Below are 4,488 nucleotides of genomic sequence, written 5' to 3' on the forward strand. Positions count from 1 at the left end.
CAAGTTTTATTTCCATAATCTCTCTTTTGTTCATCCTTTATTTTGGGTAATTGAAGATTATTTGGGTTATTATTGGGAGATTAACAACCTCTCAATCAAGCATCAAGTACTTCTTTTATTCTTTGCTTTATTATTGGAATCATTAGTAGGTATAATTCTCTTAATCCCTTTTTAATTATTGTTAATTACTTTCATTTATTCATCATGTTTTACTTTGTTGGTATGATTGAAAACCTTTCTTGCATGATCAACATGATAATGAGTGAGTAGTCACCAAGCTAGGGTTAATGGGTAATTAGGGGAAACCAACATGGGGAATGATTCATGCTTAAATTAATATGCTTTCATGGTTTATTTGCTTGCTTGTTTTGATCTCAACTCATGCACATATTATGTTTGATGAAATGCGAGCCTATGAATCCTTGCATTTTTTACCCATCACCTACCTTTTCAATGAGACTTGTAAGACATAAACCAACTCGAGTCTCATTAGACCATGCATGTTGTTGAGTAGGGAAGACTAAGTCGACTTGTAGGTGCTGTACAATCTAATAGATTCGGCTCCGGGACCCAAACTCAATCCATCACAACAATAATTGCTTGCTTATAATTTGAGAACATGTTTGTATGATCAATTCCCATGAATCCCCTATGACCCCTTGACACCCTAGTGCTTTTTATCAATTGTTTACAACCCTTTCAATTCATCTTGCTTATTTACTTTCATTGCTATTTAGTTTAGTGACCGTCTACATCAACCCAAATTGTGACACCCCTAAGACACCACTAGTCTCAATAGAAATCTCATATCAATTCCCGTCCCTTGGGATCCGACCTTTACTTGCCTCTTTACTAATTGTAGAGTTTTTTGGGAAGCTATAAATTGTGTTTTGGTCTAGGTGCTCCTAACGACAAGTTACCGAAAAGATTTAGTCCCGACCAAAAATGGGCGCCGTTGCCGGGGACGGTGTTATCTTGATTTATATTTTCTTATATTGTTATTATTTGTGTCTTTCTTTGCCTTGAGAACGTAAAACTCCTCAAGGTTTGTTCTAATTGTTTTCAAGTTGTTTGATATTTTGCATGTCTATAAGGTCACAAGCTGATTTGTTACCCTTTGATCGTGAAATTGAAAGAACTTTGACAACCAATATAAGACTTGCTAGGAGAAATTTGAGAGGTATTAGTGAGGTTGTAGATATTAAACCAACTATTGAGTTCATCAACCCTTTTGCAAGAGAAGGTGAGGAGAATCCAACACAAAATACAACACAAAATCAACCCACAATGCCTAAGTTTTCATCACATTCCGTACCCACCGAGGAGAACCTACCCAATGGTACTCCCACACCACAACATTTGACCGGAAATTTCATTGCCAAATCCGCATTTATCCAATTAGTCGAAAGGAGCCAATTTGGGGGGATGCCTAGTAAAGACCTTCATTCTCATATGGAGACCTTTTGTGACTATTGTGATGCGATTTCTCAAACCGGTGTAACTCAAGACCAAATTCGATGGGTCTTATTTCCTTTTTCTCTAATTGGCACCGCGAAACAATGGTTGAAGGGCCTTGATAAGGCTACTCTCGGAATTGATTCTTCGAAGAAGTTGGCTCTAGCTTTCTACAAAAAATTCTACCCGCCGAAAAAGACTAACATGCTAAGAGCTCAAATTACGGGTTTTAAGCAAAGGGATGAAGAATCTTTGTATGAAGCTTGGGAGCGGTTCAAAGGAATTTGTCGCTCATGTCCTCATCGTGGACTTAGCGAATGGTTCTTGTTACAACAATTTTGGAACGGTCTATATGAAGATTCAAGGAACATTCTCAACATGGGATCAAATGGAATGTTCACCGAAGTTGATGACAATCAAACTTGGAACAAAACTGAGGAAATGGCGGTCCATAACTCACAATATAGTAGACCTCGAAAGGCTACTAGTGGAGGAAAGCATGAAGTGGACTCTGTTACTCAATTGGGTGATCAACTTAGTGCTCACATTTATACCATCAATTTGAAGTTTGAAAAAGCTATGGCTAGACTTGAAGAAGCCTCAAAATCACCAAAGCATCATGTTAATGCCATGACGGCATCTTCATCAATCCCAAGTGGGATATGTGAGAATTATGGAACTTTGGGACATGACCAAAGTGAATGTAGGGGAACAAATGAACAAGTGAATGCTTTCCAAGCATACAAGAGTGGTACCCCTTATTCCAACTATTATAATGAAAACACCAAATTCCCTCCAAATATCTCATACAAAAGCCAAAATGTTCAAAACCCTCAAACAACATACACCCCACCTCCCATGAGAAACCAAAATCAAAGACCCTTTTACAATCAAAACCAAGGTTACCAAAATCAATCTCCATACAATCAACAAAATGACCAAGGTTTTGATGTTCAAAAAGCGGTCCTTCAAATGCAAAAGAATCAACAAGAATTTTTCACTCAAATGCAAAAAGATAGTCAAGCAAAGGAAACCACCATTAACAACATCCTAGCTCACACCAAAATGTTGGAAACCCAATTGACTCAACTAGCATCTTCAAGCTCACAAAGACAAAAGGGGCAATTACCACCTCAAAGTAATCCCCCAAGACATAAAATGGTTAGTGCCATTCACTTGAGAAGTGGTACAAGGTATGAAGCACCAAAAAGCAAGTTGAGGATGAAGTTGTGGAAGCTAGTGATAAGGAAGAAATTGTGCAAAACTCCAAGGATGGAGAACCATCAAAAGAAGAAATTTCAAAGAAAAATGAAGACAAGGTCAAGGAGAAGGAGCCCATTGTGATTAGACTTCCTTTTCCAAGTCGTCAAGCCAAGCCCAAATTTGATGACCAACTTGGAAAATTTATGGAAATTGTGAAGAATTTGGAAGTCTCAATTCCTTTCACGGAATTAATCAATCACGTGCCGGCCTATGCGAAATACATGAAAGACATCCACACAAAGAAGAATTCGATCCGGAAGCTTGAGACTATCGCCTTCACTAAGGTGAGTAGTGTAATACTTCAAGGGAGTTCACCTCCAAAACTCAAGGATCCGGGAAGCTTCTCAATAGCGTGTACCATTGGCGACACCACGATCAACAAAGCCTTATGTGATTTAGGAGCTAGTGTAAGTGTTATGCCGTACTTGGTGAGTAAAAGGTTGTGGATGGGAGAGCTTAAATGCACCAATATTACACTCCAAATGGCCGATAGGTCGACGAAGACATCATTAGGGATATGGGAAGATGTTCCCGTATGAATTGGGAAGTTTTTCATCCCGGTGGACTTTGTCATTGTTGATATGGAAGAAGATTCCAACATTCCAATCATCCTAGGAAGACCTTTCTTACACACCGCGGGTGCGGTGATTGATGTGAAACATGGAGAGCTCACTCTAGAAGTGGGAGATGAGAGTATAACTTTTAATCTTGACAAAACTATGAGAGCTCCCCGTTTACATGAACCATGTTTTATGATTGATCATTATAGCCGGAAGGATGATAGGAAGAAGTCGAAACTCCAATGGAAGAAGAAAATTGAAGATGCTCCATTCAAAGAGCAAGTGAATTGTAACAAAGAGAGCTTGCAAAGCTCACCAAAGTCAAGCAATGAAGAAGATGGCCTCATTGGCCAAGAAAAGAAAATGGGAGAGTTGTCTACATCAAATCAAGAGATCTTTAGTGATCAAGTAGATGAAGTGTGTGGTTTTTGGGACGACGAATTTGAAGGGATTTTCAATCCCTACATTGGTAATGCCATCGATCAAGACCGACAACAAGGGCAAAGATCTATTGAAGAACTTTATCACGACAATGAACAAGCTTTTGATTACTTTTTCAAGGTGTTGAGCAACATCAACAATACCTTGGACATGCCCCCTTGACATCTCATCAACAATGAGAGTTTGGTGGAGTCCTCCCTAAACCACCATTTGTAAATATTTCTAACTCCCTAACTCGCATTTCAATTCTTGTATTGCATTTCCTGTCATTTTGGGATTTTTAAGCCTTGATCAAGATAATTATCATTTTTGAGAGAAGTGAGGGAGGGACTAATGATTTCAATTGATGTGTAGTGCTTTAGCTTAGTGTGGGATAACAATTGCCTAGGCTATTCATGCCTTAGTAGTGCCCCCACAATGAAGAACACGAGATTTTGAAGAAAAATGAAAAATGACAAGGGATATGCAAAGTACACGGATGGAACTGAATCCGGGTAAAAGGGGTAGAATCCGAGCGGTTTCAAGAGAATCCGCCCGTCTTCAAGCAATCCGGGCATATTGGTCCGAATCCACCCGTTCTTCATGAGCTGAATTTTTGAAATTTTTGGACTGTTAGCAAATCCAGGCGTCCTGCAAAGAATCCGCCCGTCTTCATAAAGACGCCCGTCTTGAAAGAGAAGACGCCCGTCTTTTGGCTGATAAAAAACAAGAAAAATCCCTGGAAAGGAATCCGCCCATCTTCTCTGAAAGACGCCCGTCCCACGTTTTC

The 4,488-nt window shown here is 39.4% G+C and overlaps 1 non-coding gene across 1 annotated transcript; it reads right to left on the bottom strand.

Annotated features, from left to right (window-relative positions):
* Positions 1-1,659: 1,659 nt before the first annotated feature.
* Positions 1,660-1,766, bottom strand: LOC141603005 (small nucleolar RNA R71). The gene has a single exon (XR_012524905.1). It is a non-coding gene; the product is annotated as a small nucleolar RNA R71 (small nucleolar RNA).
* Between the last annotated feature and the right edge of the window lie 2,722 nt (positions 1,767-4,488).

Source organism: Silene latifolia, chromosome 9 (genome assembly GCF_048544455.1).
Source record: "Silene latifolia isolate original U9 population chromosome 9, ASM4854445v1, whole genome shotgun sequence".
In the NCBI taxonomy this organism is placed as follows: domain Eukaryota; kingdom Viridiplantae; phylum Streptophyta; class Magnoliopsida; order Caryophyllales; family Caryophyllaceae; genus Silene; species Silene latifolia.